The sequence below is a fragment of the Oryctolagus cuniculus genome, chromosome 1, assembly GCF_964237555.1.
Source record: "Oryctolagus cuniculus chromosome 1, mOryCun1.1, whole genome shotgun sequence".
NCBI lineage: Eukaryota > Metazoa > Chordata > Mammalia > Lagomorpha > Leporidae > Oryctolagus > Oryctolagus cuniculus.
In genome coordinates this window covers 151613746-151631648 of record NC_091432.1, presented here as the reverse complement: position 1 = coordinate 151631648, position 17903 = coordinate 151613746, and positions in this window count along the sequence as shown.

Sequence of the window (17903 nt, the reverse complement as noted above, 5' to 3'; positions counted from 1 at the left end):
CGGTGCACTGGCCGCGGCGGCCATTGGAGGGTGAACCAACAGCAAAGGAAGACCTTTCTCTCTGTCTCTCTCTCTCACTGTCCACTCTGCCTGTCAAAAAAAAAAAAAAAAAAGTCTGCAGGTGGGCTAGCTTCTGGAGGTGGGCTAGCTTCAAGATTAAATTCATGGCTTCACTACATCAAAGCCCTAGATTTTATACTGTGAGCCTGCTTGCTTTGTTCTAATGCTAGTTTCATGGTTTTAATGCTAAAAATCACCGCTTGATTTTAGTCATCACACATAAGCACAATGATACCCAATGGAAAAAGAAGAAATCTTCCAGGCTGGGTGTTTGGTGCTATGGTTAAGATGTCACCTGGACTGCTTCATCCTGTGCTAGAGCTTGAATTTGTGTCATGGCCCTGCTCTGATTCCAGCTTGCTGCTAATGTATGTCCTAGGAGGCAGCAGGTTATGGCTCAAGTATCTGGGTCCCTGACACCCACAAGGGAGACCCAGATAGAATTCTGTGTTCCTGACCTAATCCTGGACCTTCTCTGGATATTGAAGGCATTTGGGGAGTGAATCAGTGGATGGAGCATTTTTCTCTCCTTGCCTTTTTTTTTTTTTTTTTTTTTTTTTTTTGACAGGCAGAGTTAGACAATGAGAGAGAGAGACAGAGAGAAAGGTCTTCCTTCCATTGGTTCCCTCCCCAAATGGCCGCTACAGCCAGCACTGCACTGATCTGAAGCCAGGAGCCAGGTGCTTCTCCTGGTCTCCCATGCGTGTGCAGGGCCCAAGCACTTGGGCCATCCTCCACTGCACTCCCTGGCCACAGCAGAGAGCTGGACTGGAAGAGGAGTGACTGGGACAGAATCTGGCGCCCCGACCAGGAGTAGAACACGGGGTGCCGGCGCCGCAGGAGGAGGCTTAGCCTATTGACCCGCAGCACTGGCTCCTCCTCATTTCTTACTGGCCAGAGTTGAGCCAGTTGATTGTTTCTGAATCACATTTGCTGAAGGTACAAGGATTATTGTGAATAGATTAGACTTTGAGGATATCCCTCTGACTTTGGAATAGGGTTACCATCATCTCTGAAAGATATAGAGTTCCATGAACTAAGGATTCCGTTTACATTGGCAAAATATGTACTTTTGGAATTATGTACATATATCTTTGGAAGGAAACCATCAGTATTTCTCATAAAAAATATGTAAGACTTCCTATTAAAAATTGGTGATTCTCAACTGTGGGCTTTGAGCAATTTTGTCCCCCCAAACTTCCACAGGACATTTGGCAATGATGAGAAATGCTGTAGTGGCTGCACCTTGGCAGGGAGGGTGAGGGATGAGTTCTACAGTGCACAGAACAGCTCCCCGAAACCAAGAATTATCTTGTCCCAGATGTCAGTCATGCTGAGACTAGATGTAATCACTCTCGGGGCTAATGCACTATCTAAAAATACAACTATTTATGCACAACATTGGTTTGAGACAGTGAGGACTACTGTTCTATTTTACTCCAGAGAAAGAATATTGTCGTTCCCCCTCTTCGTGGAGGAACGACACAGGACCCTGCGCTGTTCTTTTGTCTGCTCCGCCCTCCCTGGGTTTGCTGCTGGTTCTTCCCCGGTTGGCTACCGACCCTTCCACCTCCGTGGAAGGGCTGTTCCCCCTAGCCACTTTCCCCACTTCCGCGGGGGAGCGGCACACCGCCGGCCGGCTCTCTCGGGGGCTGCTCAGGTGTTCCTTCAGATAGATGTTCCTGGTGCATGTTGTCTCTCTCCTCCTTTATAGTCCTCTTCCACCAATCCCAACTCTGCTACCCACACGCCGAGTACGCTGCTCTCCTCCAATCAGGAGCAGCTCCTGCAGCTTGTCAAGTTGGTGAAAGGCAGCTGCGTAGAAGTTTACTCCTCCCCAGCGCTATATCGTGGGAGAGCAGATGCATAAAATAAGTCTTAATTCGAGTAACAGTCTAGTCCCAGTTGCTCCCCACAGAATATACCTGTGAATTATCGCCCATTAAAATAATAGCAAAATATTTCATCAAATTATTTGGCTAGCCACTTAGACCCTAGAGAAACAAATGTGACCTGTAACAGGGCAAGTTCTGTTAATGAGACTGAAGTTAGAGAGGGGAGTCCGGAAGACAAACCTGTGGCAGGTACAACCAGGGTGTTGTTTTATTGGATGCAGTAAAAAAATGAATCAGGTTAGGAAAAGCAGTCTATTACCTATTTAAGTGCCTACTGTATAGTAGACATCACCCAAAGAAATTTTTAACAATTTTCCATATGAGATAATTAAATTTCAGTGATTTTGTTAAGAGGATGATTGAAAAAACTTCAAGAGAAAAAGTCTTCACATTTTATAAGAATGAGTTTTTATCTCTTTACATATTGCTGCCATTTTTGAACAAATGAAGCGATTCAGTTGACCTCAACATTTAGAAGGAATTTAAGACATATCAATTGGAATTCTGAGACTGGCTAGTTCCATAAAAAGCACTTGTCATGTTTCCTCCCCCACATTACCTTGGGAATTGTAGCTGATTTTGTAGATCAATCTCTCAGACCTTTATGTCATTTTCTTTCAAAGCTGTAATCATGCATTGCTTATTTTGTATCCTATATGACTTCTGGTGTTACTGGGCTGAACACTGGGCATTTCTTAATATGATTGGCGTAGCTTCCACGCCTCTTTTGTATCCGGGAGCATTTTACTGAGAAGCAGAACTGCCTTCCATTAAGAAAGCTCAAGGCTACACACTCTGCCTTTCTCTGCCCTCATGTCAATTTTTCGATTTTGTGGCACAAAGATGTTGGGCACCAAGGATTCTAGATGGTGCAGTTGTACAATGGAAAGTGCATTCACTACTTGGAGTGCAGTCACTACTTAGAGAAGAGCTTCCTAGAAGCACTGTGTCAAGTCAGTAGAATTTGAGATACTATTGTTGCTGTAACACATATGTGTCTAATGCTTCACTGAAAAGATGTTCATTAATAGCAGTGTTTAAAAAACAATTATGCTGAGAGTTAGGATGGTGAAGAGTAAATAACCCAAGTTTTATAGTCAATGAGGACTATTTAGAACTTCTACTGGTTACTAATTGTGTGACTTATAGTTGTTAGTTGAAGGGAACCTGGAGATAACCTGGTGTATTTTCTCATCTGTGCTAGAACAGGGAGGCTATGGATTCCGGGAAGCTTCAGGGAGAGAAATCCTATTAAAGTCCTTGCTGCTCCAAGACATCATATTCACCAAGAAACCCTCTCGTTGCTTTTCACTTTTCTCAAATGACACCAATTTTTTCCTTGAAAAATACTTTTGTGTTCTCACACAAACTAATCACTTAGGAATTTGACACAAGCCTTTTTTATAAAAAATTTGGCCTTTTTCATGCCTTGATGAGCTGAAATGCTGTGCTTCAAGTCTGGCAGCCAGATGTTAAACTTTTGCAGTTCCTAGGGTGATCTGGAGCCTGCTCCTGCCTAAGTATCTGTCCCTGTTCCTTGGGGCAGAACCCTTGGGTGGTTGCCCCCTTGGTTGTTCAGATTTAAGCAATGTTGCCTGTTGCCCTCTGACTTTGTGTCTACAAAGCAGCATGATAGAAATTCAGTGTTATGTGACCTGAAACTAGCATTTCACAGACATTATTCTTTGGTGCCAAAGAGCTCACTCTAATATAATGTCCAATCTTCTCACAATTATCACATTTCCTTTCCCCACTGAGCGCTCTGAAGCATTTTTGCTAAGTAGTTACACAACCACAGTGGAAATAGTCCTTGTCTCTGGTGGTCAGATTTGCAAATTGATCCTAAACCATTTTAAACCCTGTACACGTGCTTCACACATGCAAAATGCCTACTGTTATGCCAGACAGGTAAGTGGGTTATTCTGGGGTGCCCTCTTCGCCATTAGTCTTACTGCAATGGGATTGTGGTGCATTGGACTAGAACTCCCAACAGCTCCTATTGCTGCCTGCTGCCTCAATGCATTTTGTATTAGCAGGCAAATGAAACACTCAACCAAGTGAAAGGAATTCATAATGCAGAGCCTTTTTAGGATCTGAATGTGCTGTGTGTTTTGCAAAAAGGATTGTGGCTATCAATGTGCGATGACTAATCTAGATAAATCGCCACTTTACGAGACATCTGGTCTCAAGTCCTTTAAATTAGTGGAGTTCATCTGAAGAACACCAGCTGAACTGAAGTCTACAAATCCATATGCTTCCTACACATGCATAAATGCTAAGTGATGAGCTTGGTTATGACTGGGAACCCGTCATTTCTGAGAGACTGATAAGCCAGTGCTTCGCTTCTTTGCTGAACATTAATTAGGACAGTGTAATAAAGCTTTGGAAGTACAAGTCTTCCAAGCAAGATAGTTTGAATTAATGTTTATGAAAGCTCCTTATTAACCTGAAAATGCTCTTCAAAGGTAATTTAGGAAAAGCTTTTCTCCTCTTAGTTTTGCATTTTAGTATATATCACAAATCTTTCCATTTTATACCTGTCTCATTATCCATGGCCAAAGCTTTACAAAACATGTAACATCTTACCCAGTGTGTATGTATTGGCCATCATCTTCTTCCCTGTCTTTGTTAAAGAATGATAAAACCCTGGAATTTGTTGGTGAGGTTATGACTTCTGGGGAGTCCTTTATTTTTATTTTTAATTTTTTAAAAAATTTAAGAACCTATATAAATGGAATAAATTTCATATATACAGTTTCAAGAGCATAATGACACTTTCCACCCTCCCTCCTCCTTTATTTTTCTTTTAATTTTTACAGTGACATACTTTGAATTTATTTTTAATCACAAGCTTAACCTTCCACTAAATAAAGGGTAACAAGTAGTTAGGTAGAAAGACCACTATTCCTCAGGAGTATAGACAAGACCTATACACAATAATAAAATCTCAGTGTCAATTTCACTTATATGTATTACATTTTTAATACTCTGTTAAAAATTTTGTGGAGGGGAGGGGCTTCTTGTTCACTCTCCAAATGCACAGAACTGGCCAAAGCTGAAAGCTAGCAACTCAATCCAGATCTCCCATGTGGGTGACGGGACTCAGTTACTTGAGCTACCACTACTGCTTTAATGCACAGCCAGGTCTTGAACTCAGGCACTGTAATGTTGGACATAGGTGTCTTAACTGGCATCTTAAGAGCTTGGCCAAGTGTCCACTCCAGGGGATCTTCTCTAATAGACTTAGTGTTTCTACTTGAAGGGCCTTTTATTCTGTAAAACTAAAAAAAGAAAGACTCCATTTAACAAAAATGACTAGCCCAGTGTGGTTTCCAAAAAAGTGCATGCAGTATTGGACTAAGTTGAATCAGAACAAGAGTGGTGCAGATTGTGATGATTTTGTTGTCTTCTGGACTTCCAGGTTGCTACTTGATAGCATTGTGTTCATTTCAGAGTGCAGCACATTAAAACAGAGCATTGGGGAGATTTGTTGATTCATACAAGCAGGTCCGTGATAGTGAGAGATCTTGAAATCATGTCAAAAGCAGTTGATGGAATTGTGCACAAAGGGAAGCTCAGGAGGAACTTGACAGCTGCCTTTGGATAAAGGAAGAGCAGTCACGTGGGTCACTAGGTATTGAAGGAGGGCTGAGAAGCCACTGAGAGTAAGTGCAGAATTCACACTTTTGGGAGCATTTATACTTTTGGGCTGAAGAGTTCCAAAGAATTAGCCCGATTCTCAAAGAGTTAATCTCCAAGTGCTATATACTTTTTCTGTATAGCCAAATGGAGTAATACAGTGACCAACAACTCTGAGTTGCAAGGAGGTAAAATCTAACTATTGATATCATACTTTTTTTTTTTTAGTTTTTTTTTTTTTCTCCTTTTGACTGGCAGAGTAGACAGTGAGAGAGAGAGACAGAGAGAAAGGTCTTCCTTTTCCATTGGTTCACCACCTAATGGTCGCTGCAGCCTGCGCACTGCAGCCGGTGCACCGCACTGATCTGAAGCCAGGAGGCAGGTGCTTCCTCCTGGTCTCCCATGTGGGTGCAGGGCCCAAGCACTTGGGCCATCCTCCACTGCACTCCCTGGCCACAGCAGAGAGCTGGACTGGAAGAGGGGCAACCAGGACAGAATCTGGCGCCCCGACCAGGAGTAGAACACGGGGTGCCGGCGCCACAGGTGGAGCACATCATACTTTAAGAATTGGAGTTGTCTTCATATGGAGTGGTTTACCTTTCAGTGGTAAGTTTCTCATTACTCAGTTTTCTTATTATATTATATAAGTTTCTCATTACTCAGTCCCCGCCTTGTAAGAATGATCTAGAGGAAACTGATGCAGGGCTGGATTAAACTTTGTTGATGGTTCATATCAATTCTTAGTTACAGGGATCCCATAAATCCCAGAGATCAAAGAAATCTTACAAGTCATGAGCTTAATTTGTCAGGTGGATCTGAGGTATCTGCATTTCTTTACCATTGTCTTCCTGTTAATGATTTCTCCTCGCTTAAAATAACCGTATTTAGATCAAGGGTCCTCAACTAAACCCACTCAGGTACTCAGGGGATTCCCTCATCACCATTCGGTAAGGTTTAGTTTTTATTTTAATATGAGTATATCTTACATGGAAACTCTGGATATATGGATATAATGAATTGGGAGACCTCATAGGCTGATGGTTTTCATGATGCATAATAAGAACTCTATTTGGCTGAGAAAATCTTCAATTAATGTGGTCATTGTGTAATTTATGATAAAATTATAAAGGATTAATAAAAGCTACTCTTAACTTTATTACTACATAATTATATATAGCATATTGCTTCATATTACATATATTATATTCCTGAACATTTTTCAGTCACTAGACTCAGAATCTAGTAATTTCTAAGAGTTTTCTCTCTGAACTCTTCACTGTATCAATGAAGATAGCATATTGTTGTCCCTATTTTACAAATAAAGAAATTAAAGTCTACAGAAGACACAGGGCAAATAACTCATGGGGCTAGGTTTGAAGAAGAATCTGGGAAGTAAGATCTCAGGCTCTGGACTCTCTGCCTCTCATACATAGTTGTAAAGTTGGTTGGATAATGAGTTTGTTACACAAAAACCGTGGCATGGAGTAGTTGCAGTGAGGTGGAATGGAGGCTTTGTAGTGCCTCAGTTTGGTTGAGTTGAGCCATGTTGTCCAGAACTCCCTTTGCCATGAGCATCCTGGCAGGCAGGCTGTAAGTAATGTCCTTGAAAGAGATCTGGAGGGTGGAAATGAAACAGAAGTTACCTTGCTGCTTACAGTGATGTCTTGTTGGGCCAGCTCAGCTTGTTGGATGAGGTAGTGGCTGGATTGTGTTTACCTCCCCTTGTGTCCTCCTTTTGCTGCTCCAACCCCTGGGCCAAGCATTAGCATTTAGCTTGCCCACAAGCTCTTGCCACTCCTACCAGCTACTGCAGGGCACTCAAAGGTCAAGGAGTCAGTAAGAGCTTTCAAGAGCTTCACACCACCCTTGCGGGGTTCCAACCTTTGCTGCTTCAGGAAATTCGGGCATGTCTGAGTTCTGATGGATCCTGTTGTCAGCCTCCAGCAGTACTCTCAAGGATGACACTTAACCAGCCCCACCGTTGTGTGAGTCAAATCCCTCACTCAGCTCACCATGCTTCTACCAGCCAGTCGGACTCAGTCTTTCTCCTTTTTTCTTAAACTGCTTCTGTGGTTGAACTGTTACCCACTGTAAAAGGTACACTGGGGAATGATCTTGATCTATAGGTTGAAGTTGGACAGTTCTTGTCTTGCGTCATTAAGGTCCCTGTTTCTGGACCGTGGGAACATTCAGTGAAATCTATGAAATGGTAACTATGTTTCTCTACAGTTCAGCCCTAAGAGGAAATGAAAAAGTGAACTGCCAACAAAGAGTAGGAGGACAGAGTGGGCACACATGAATACTTGTCATTCATGGGAGGCAGCCAACAAATAACAATGCTAGGCTGCAGGGTTTGAATGGTTCCCCAGGGTTTTGTTTTGTTTTGCAACATGATTGCTGTGTGATGTTGGGTGATTTACTTACCCTTTCTGGGCTCGTCTCCTGATTTACTAAAAGAGATGCTATTATATACCTCATAAGGTATGTGACGATTAAACAGGTTAACCTGTGAAGTACTTAGAACAATGTAAGCCTTGCTTTGGGGCTTCCTCCTTCTGTTATTCTAATGATATTATGACAGAAAAGGGCACTGTGATAGAAAAGGGTCTGTTTTTTTTTTAAGATTTATTTATTTATTTGAAAATCAGAGTTACACAGAGAGAGGAGAGGCAGAGAGAGAGAGAGAAAGAGGTCTTCCATCCGATGGTTCACTCCCCAATTGACCGCAATGGCTGGAGCTGCACCGATCCGAAGCCAGGAGCCAGGAACTTCTGGGTCTCCCACATGGGTGCAGGGGCCCAAATACTTGGGCCATCTTCTACTGCTTTCCCAGGCCAAAGCAGAGAGCTGGATCGGAAGAGGAGCAGCCGGGACTAGAACCAGTGCCCATATGGGATGCTGGTGCTTCAGGTCAGGGTGTTAGCCCACAGCGCCACAGTGCCGGCCCCTGGTCTGTTCTTCATTAGGAATGTTTCGATTTCTTCTTAGGGAAACTGTGCTGTTAACTGCCCCCCGCCACCTCCTCCCCCCAAAAACAAACAAACAAACAAACAAACAAAAAAAAAACAACCACACACAGAAAACAAAACTGCAGTACAGGTCCTCTGGGGGCTTTCTGTAGGCCTTTTCTGTCCTGTCTCACCACTTACTCTTCTTTTTAAGGCCCTCTTTCCTCTCATTGAATCTATTTTTGCGGTCAAGAAAGAGAAATATGTGAATAGGAAAGACAGCAGAGATATGAGGTGAAGAAGAAACGAAAGAAGAAAGTTCCAATTAACTCCTTTCCTAACATCAATGGTGAGTGACTTGGAGGTGTGGTCAATGAAGAAAAAAAATGGTCTCCACTGAACCAGCTTCTATCAGCATACGGTCCTCTAGTAAAAGTGGTCTGGGCTCAACCTGCAGGCTTTAAGTTCAGGTGCTCTGTGCCTAGACACGCCAAAGAGTGGGTAGAATGGTGGTGGAGTTACTGTTCATATCCGCTCCATTAAAAGTGAGCGGTTTGCCCACACATGTTCTAGTACATTTTCCTCTGGCCGGTGCTGGAGCTGCTCACCTTCTCTGGCTCAGCAAGAGAGGAGAAACCTTTTGAATGCAGCTGCTTGTCTGGGCTGCACCCGGGGCAGGCCGACATTTATCCATTGCTTTTTGAAGACAGCCTCTTCCCTTCCCTCTGGAGCTCCTTCTTGCCAAAGTGGCTGCTGTCTGGCAACCAGGCAGGCTGGGCTGGTCAAATTTCAAATGTCACCACGCAAATGGCAGTTCCAAGGACTGAAGTCAAGGATTGAAATGCCAAGCCACAAATGTCCCTCAAATTCATGTTTTCCCAACTAGCCACTTGCCGCAGAAATAAACAGCAATTACGTAAAAGTCACCCCCACACAGTCTCCTTCCTGTGTTCCAGAGCCATCACATGGAGCACTCTGTGATCAAAAGGTGTCTCTGTGTGGCCCACTTAGTATGTTGAAGCATAGAAATGAAAGCAGGGAGGACACATGTGCCACAGGAGCACTAAATCACAATGATCCCGGCTGGTGCTCTGAGTCACTCTGACAGACACAAGGGGGTTGCTTTTAAAGCTGCTGACGACACGTGGGAAAGGGGAAGAGGATGTCTCTGCTTTAGAAAAGAGACTGAAGGAATCTGGCTTTCTGACTTAGAGGAGTTTTGCATTCAGACTTTGGTTTTTTAGATGGTACACTAAAAATGAAAAGCAAATGGTGGTGTACTTACCTGAAGACCCCCGATAGAGGCACTTACCCAATAGCGTGTGAATGAGCCAGCAGAGAGGACAGGACACACTTTTTGCAATTTAGGGTGTTGGGGATGGCATTAGTTACTGCAGGGGAGATTTCACCGCAAAGCAATGAGCCAAAGAAAACATAGCTATTTAACCATCACAGGCTGCTGTATTTCAGTCTCCACGCCATGAACAGCAAATGAGTCAAGCTAACTAATGCAGAAGGTTGGACTCGATTTCTTATGAGGAGCCCCAGGAGGATTTCCTTAGTGTCTCTTTGTGCTTACATAACCTAGTTCTTTTTTCCCCCCTTGCTGGTGCAGTTACTCACCTGTCTGAATCTGGAGGGGATCAGGAGGATTGAGAGGATGAACTCTCACCCAGGACAGGGCCACCTTTTGATGGCTTTGAGAGAGAGAAGAGTGAATGTCTTATAGACCTCTGATATCTTTAATATTTGGCCTTTGGAGATGGCTGGTAGCTCAAGTATGAAACTTACACATCAGAACCAAAGAAAAGGAATAAAAACCCACCATGATTCAGCTCTTGAGTTGAGGCAAACAAATCAACAAAAAGAAAATAAATCCATGCTACCTACTCTCCTTGAGTTGTGGTATTGGTAAGCGTCTCTAGGATAATCCACTTTGGGGATTGTTGCTTTACAGCAAAACCTTTCTTTAACTACTAAGTTTGTGGAAGCCCATAGACCTTGAAAAGTGAAAGGTGGGTTGATTAAAGGCAGCAGTTTGGATTTTGACATCCTATGGAGTTGGTAGACTTAGGAAATGAAAACAAATGATTCCCTGTGATGTTTGAATTTCAGATAAACAGTGAAATGATTTTTATTACAGAGTTGTCCAAGATACTGCAGGGGTCATGTTTATACTGAAAATATTCATTTTTCCACTAAAATACTAAAAATACTTATTGTTCACTTGAAAGTTAATTTTAATTAGAGGGTCAGTATTTTCTCTGCAAACTATAGGAATATGCTAAATTTAAGTTGTAAGAGTGCAATGGCTCTTAGATAAACATTTTAGAGGAAATGTGTAGGGTGTACTTGCTTGTTCCTGGGCCACCTGACGCCTGACACCAGGCTGTTCTGCACATAAGGAATGGTTACCCTTTGTCACCCTGGTACCAGTGGGGCTTTGACCATCCCTCCAGGACAGTCTGAGTCTTGGCTGTGACCCCTAAGAAGGTCTGCTGGTAAGCAGCCACTTCTCCTTAGGCTCTTTGGAGACCTCTGGACTGGGAAACAAGACCACCTAGCACTCTAGTAGTGTGCAGTATGTTCTGTGGGAGTGATAAGAACTTAGCATGCCTCATTCCCCTCGTTAACTAAGAATCATCTCCTTTCCCAGAGACCTGAGACAAAGGGAGCTGTATTGAGACTTACTGTTAATTATACCCATGGTCTGTATTTTCTATGCAATCACCAGCCAAACAATGTAACTGAAAATATATCTTCTAGTAGGTTAGGGCAGATACTCAGGCGTACAGGAAAGATTTAGGTACAGGGTGACGTGTAAAGTTGGGCTGCAGAAGAGTTGTTGGATAATGATTTCTGATGAATTTATTTTGTGAAACCCTGAAAGAATTAACCTGTTTTAAATAATTTGATAGGTCTTAAAAGTGAGAAAGAGAAGCTGGAGGCTGGGATGTTTTTGTTCAGTATTTTCTTCATTTGCTAATGCATCTGTTCATTTTCCAAAGAGTCTTCTGAGCACCTGCTGTGAAATAGGCGCATCCTGGGCAGGCAGTTGTGAATGTGACAAAGTCCCTGCCTGTAATTGGCTACTAGAAGTTGGGTGACAGCCTGGCAGAAAGGTATAAGTAGTTGCAGAAAATACAGTATGAAGAATGCTACAAGAGATGTAAAATTAGGTTGTTCTGGAGTAATAGAACAGGGACTAGTAACTGCCTGATGGCATGGCGAGGATTTAGAAGGATTCTGGGGCATGGGAGTAAGCATAGTGGCACAGTGAGTTACTTTTCTGCTTGGGATGCCTGTATCCCACACTGAAGTGCCCATTTGAATCTCAGTTACTACATTTAGATCCAGCTCTCTGCTCATGAGCCGGGGAAGTGGCAGATGATTGGCTCAAGTACTTGAGTTCCTGCCATCCATGTGGAGACCTGATGGAGTTTCTTACTCCTGGCTTCAGCCTGGCCCAGCTCTGGCTGTTGTGACCATCAGGAGAATGAACAAGCAGATTGAAGAGCTCTCTTGTTCTCTCTCATTCTTTCAAATAAATCTATCTTTTAAAAAAATTAAAGAAGAGAATTTTTGTAAAAGAGAAGGACTCTGGGAAAAAGCAATGACTGAATTGAGTTCTAAATGGGAATAAGCATTTATGTAGACAAAAATTGGAGGAAGGGTGTTCCTGATGGAACATCTTATCAGAAAGACTTGTTCTAAAGGTGTTGAAATGTATGGTGAGGAAGATGGTAGAGAGAAATGAGGGTGGAAAATGAGCCAAGGTTCAGATCTCCAAGGGTTTCTTATAATAGTGAAGAATTTGGATTTAGCCTAAAAGTGGGTAGTCAATAAAAACTTCCGATAATGGGAGCAACATGGGTAGATATGTAGCTTAGTGTCATCACTCTGACTGCAGATTGGAGAAAAAAAGAGATGGGAGATCAGATTTGAGTGAGATGACCAGTTTTGAAGACAATTTCATTCATTCAAAATGGTCATGTGGGTCATCAGAATGAAGTGTTGCAATGGAGAGAGAGATGTATGTAGAGGGACCTTGGTTTGAAGATTTAGAATAGATAGGTCTTTAGTGGCATCATGACTTTGAAGTGTGATGTCTAGGGTGGTGTCTGTAGTTTTTGGAACTGGGGATGCAATGCTGTTCACAGGGGTAGAATGAAGGTTAGGCCAGGATCATGCTGGGAGGTGAGGAAGCTGAGCATTCATTGCATTGCTTCCAAACTTAAGGTAAGTGGGATGGCCTTCTATCTCAATTCAGTCATGTCCAATGTCCACTTTCTGACAACTAAATATGGAATACAGCAAGAGGCTAGCAGTATGAAGATGATGTTAGGTCTTCCCTTGCATGGTAGAATCTTGCAGAAGACTGTGCAGGTCAGGGTATTCTGAGGGAAAAGGACAAATATTTAATCTTAATCATTACAAGATGTGGTGACTTAGAGTGGTTTTCCATTGCAGCAAAAATATTCCAACTGACTTCAACAATAAACTTTTTAAAATATTTATTTATATTTATTTGAAAGGCAGAGTTTGAGAGAGAGGGAGATACATATTGGTCTTCCATCTACAGAATCACTCTCCAAATGGCTGTGGCCAAGATTGGGCTAGCCAGGAGTCAGGGGCTTCATTCAAGTACTCCACTGGGTGCAGAGACCAAAGCGCTTGGGCCATCTTCTGCTTTCCCAGGTCCAGGGAGCTGGATCAGAAATGGGACACTAGGTCTTGAAGTGACACCATATGGGATGCTGGCATCGGAGGCTTCAACTTAACCCGTTAATGCCACAATGCTGGCCCCAATAATAATTTTTTAAAGGTCATGTATAACCTGTCCATCTAGCTTGATTGGGGGTATTGTTTGATTTGATTTAGTGGATTAAAGATGTCATTCCATATCCTATTTCTATCTAACAATTGTCTTCCATGATGTCTATATCATTCTAATGTTCACTTTTCATATTTTCAAGAAGCTGCATTCTTCTCTATTTAAGAGCTCTCTTGAGAGCAGGGAAGCTTCCTTCTCCAAAGCTAGACATACACCTCTCCTTTTGCATTTTTGGCTTACTTGGGGGTGGGCCCATCTCTGAACCATTGACTGCAGGTGGGGTTAGGTTGATTGAGCCATGTTTCCTCAATAATACAGGCTACACAGGACTTAAATGGATGCTCAAATAATAATTTGAGAGCTACCAAAAGAAAGGAAAATGCTTTTTGGAGAAAGAAGCACAAATTCTATGAGAGTTCTCTTTTCTATTTGTATGTGCAAGGTGCAGAGAGGGCTCAGAGTAAGGAATGACTGATGTTTCCTTGTGGAAAACAATGAAAGAATTTATAGAGGCAGGGGACTGTAGGGAACCTGTATTAGTCTGTTTGGTCTTCGATAATGAAGATATTATAGACTGGCTGGTTTAAACAACAAATTGGTTTCTCATAGTTCTGGAGGCTGAGAAGTCTAAGATCAGGGTGCCCACTAACTGAGGTTTTGGTAAGGATTCTCTCCTTGCCTTGCAGACTTGATAGACATCAGTTCTCCATGTGTCTTGGTGTGGCCTTTCCTTAGTGTTCAGAGTGAGAGATTACTGTCTTTCTCTTCCTCTTGTTAGAAGGCCACAAGTCCTCGGGGGCTAGAAGTCCAACCTTATACTCTCAATTAGCCTTAATGATCTCCTAGAATCCCTATCTACAAATACAGTCACATTAGGGATTCGGCAGATGAGAATTTTCTTGGTGAATGGTGAGAACACAATTCAGTCTTCAGCTGAGCTGGATTCTGGAGAATGAAAAGGCTTTTTTCTAGGAGGAGAATGAGGGTTTGGGAAATGGGTGAGATCTGCCACAGGGGGATTAAACCAGGACGTGTTAGGTCAGAGATGGTAGTTGAAGTGCATATAATTGGGAATGTATGTAGAGATGCTAGAGTTTAAGTCTGTGTTAGGATCTAAATGAACATGGATGCTTTGCTAAGAAAAAATGAAAAATTTGGTTGGGAAGGGACATACCACAGTGCTGATACTAGCATGAAGAAAATGTCACAAGTTCTATATAGGAAAATCTGGATATGCAGTCAGAAATCATAGCTTGGAGGAAAATTAGCACAGTATTTGTAGTTACTCCGTCATTTTACGACCTGTTGGCTTGTATTCATTAAGCTCTCCAAGTGAGGAGTGGTAAATCCCTCCTGGTGGAAGGAAAAAATGTCCCCACAAATTTTAGTTGGATTTCTGCTTATCTTATAAAGCATTTCTGAATTACTTTCTGTAGAAACTAAGGGAAGGTTTGTGGCTGGAATTCAGTGAAAGAGTTTGCTTTCCGTACAACATAACCATTGTGTGTGACTGGACTGTAGGAAATGAATGGAAGGTTGAGAGAGGAGAGAATTGGAGGTGTTGGGTCAAGAGGGATATTTAAAGCTGTAAAATGTAAGAACTGAGACAACACCATGCAGCTGTCCCTCATGATTTTAGAAAATTAAGCAGTTTAGAGTTCTGGGAAACCTCTACTGCATGAAGATGCTTAGAAAAGTGGGTGCTCTAGTGGCTACCTACTCTATAATAAGTGAAGAGAACTCAACATGGGCAGGCATTTCTCTCATGTATCATGTCAGGGGTGGGAATGGAGGGTGGAGAGTGATGGTTTAACAGTGGTCACGAGTAACCATTGTGCTGGCTTCGGGGTCTCTTATCCCCCATGGCTCTTTATGTCTTGGAAAACTGAGGCAGCACACCACACTCAGTTGTCATTCCCTTGGGCTTTGTCCTTCGGATCTTGTCGGACATTGGCCAACCTTGTGCTTGAAGCTTTCAGATAAGTGGTTATGTTCTGTTTGCCTTCCCTTCTTTGTCCTTGTAGCAGGTTCTTACTGCACTCTGCTTCCTTTGTTCCACTCTGAAAATACATCCTGATTTCTCTCGAACTCTACAGTTTTTTGAGGTTCATATTCACCCTTCCACATTCCTTCTCATAACTCTTTGGCCAACATTACATACATCTGGTTTGTTATTTCTCCCTTCATACCTTCGCTACTTGACCCAGTATAGCAGAAATCTGTATTCTTTGCAGGGACTCACATAGCATCTTTTTGCATAGACAGCAGCTGTCATTTTGCCAGAATGTTCTTCTTATTCTCCCTAATGGACTTTTGGTACAAAAAGCTCCAACCAATCTTCTCTTCTCTTCTCTTCTCTTCTCTTCTCTTCTCTCTTCTCTCTTCTCTCTTCTCTCTTCTCTCTTCTCTCTTCTCTCTTCTCTCTTCTCTCTTCTTCCTTCCTTCCTTCCTTCCTTCCTTCCTTCCTCTCTCTCTCTTTCTTTCTTTTCTCTTTCTTTCTTTCTTGAAAGTCCTTTTTTGTTTTTTAAAGATTTTATTTATTTGAAAGTCACAGAGATAGATGGATAGATGGATAAATAGATGATACATCTCCCACCAACTTGTTCACTCCCCAAATGGCCTCAATGGCTGGTGCTGTGCCAGGCAAAAGCCAGGAACTTAGGAGCTTCTTCCAGGTCTCCTACATGGGTGCAGGGGCCTGAACACTTGGGCTATCATCTGCGAATTTCTCAGGCACATTAGTAGGGAGCTGGATAGGAAGTGGAGCAGCCAGAATGTGAACTAGTGCCCCATTTGGGATGCTGGCATTGCAGGTGGCAACTTTATTAACTATGCGACAGCACCAGTCCCAAGAGCACCAGTCTTTGAGTTTAGTATATACTGTTTTTCAGGGGGAAGGGAATCTTGTTTTAGTTTCAATATTTTCAGGGTGGTTGTGGGAGTAGCCTTCATAATCCCTCCTTTGTATGTCATTGGAGTATGGAGCGCTGAACTGGGGACAAGGACAGCTCTGGAGCTCACTGTTTGATCTGCCTTTGTCTTCCTCATACAGAACATGCCATTTATTTCCCTGACTCCTTCCAGACTCAAGACTACCCTCTCATACCATGCCCTGTGAGGCCTGAGAGGTTGCAAGCTAACTTTCCTGGCATCTTGCCAGCTGGCTCCCTGTTGGTATCTACGTGAGGAGGCCCTGGTAAGGGATCAACTGTTGGGAAAAAGGGTCTTTGGGGTCACTTGCAGTGGTGATTGCTGGGATGTGCACATTCTCGGCTTCAGGCAGAACAGCACTGTTTTGGTGGTTCCATACTCAGCTGAGAAGATGCTTCTTCTGTGATCTGAAATTGACCATGCTGGGTAGTAGCAGTTCAGGTGCATGGGCTTGATTCAATGAAGCACTAGCAGCCTCTGGGTCTAAGCACTCTCTCATTTTGCAAATTCACCCCCCTTCTTGTTCTCCTTTTACAAACTTTCAATTCCCTGAATTAAATTCCCTCTATCTGAAATACCTGGAAGGTTTTTGTTTCCTTACTGAATATAGCAAAATACAGCCTGGGTATTAAAAGGTACTGCAGCTTTCCTCCCTTTTGTTTATGGCAGGTTTCATTATCAATGGGAGGAAACTTATACTATAAAAAGTCTGTATGATGGAATGCATTATAATGATGGGCAAATCTTATATACTCTTTGATACCCCATTTCTCTCTTGTGAAATGGTGGCATCAATTTCATAAGGTCATAATGGAAGTCAAATAAGAAATCTGTGTGGAAGTGTTGTGCCCTCAGGTTGATGTCAACCTATTTGATACTATAATCAGTTATATAATTACAGGTTTTTAGTGTTTGAAAACTCAATACATGTAAAGTTACTCTTAATCAAGATGAAGGCAGCAGGCACTTTCTGGTACTGCTCTCATTTGGGTAAATTAGCTGGAATTGCCTCTTTGTTTGGGGACCTCAGTTTCTTTGTCTGTTACTGGGGACCGGAATGCTGACCTGCCTCCTGAATGTGCTGTGTGCATTAATTAACTGCACAGGATTGACTAGCATTCTCAAGATGAGTGTGGAAATGCCAAGTGTTCTCACTGATAATAAAGCAGATACTTTGTTGATGGAGTTGTCATGAGGATTAATGATTTAATTGCCACAGAGTGTTCTGATATTCTTAGATGAAAAGTGCCACATAAATTCAAAGAGGAATATTATTAAATAGCTTCTGCTTTGTTTCCCCAAAGAGCAAGTCCATATAAGGCAATGCTGATGTACACATGCCTGTCTAAATATTTCCCCCTCCTTCTGTGCAGTAGGAATTTAGACATCAGAAATTTAGATATGAGGATCAGGAGGCCTGTAACAGAGTAATTAGGAATTTCTCATTTTCCTTCTGTAGTTGACTCATGGGGTCATTTCCAGATGATGTGTTCAAAAGTTGTCAACAAATAACTGGGAATTAGTGCAAACACTCTTCTACTGATGAGGACAAAATCTGGTCTTTATAATTCTGAAATTCTGACTCTCCATGTATTT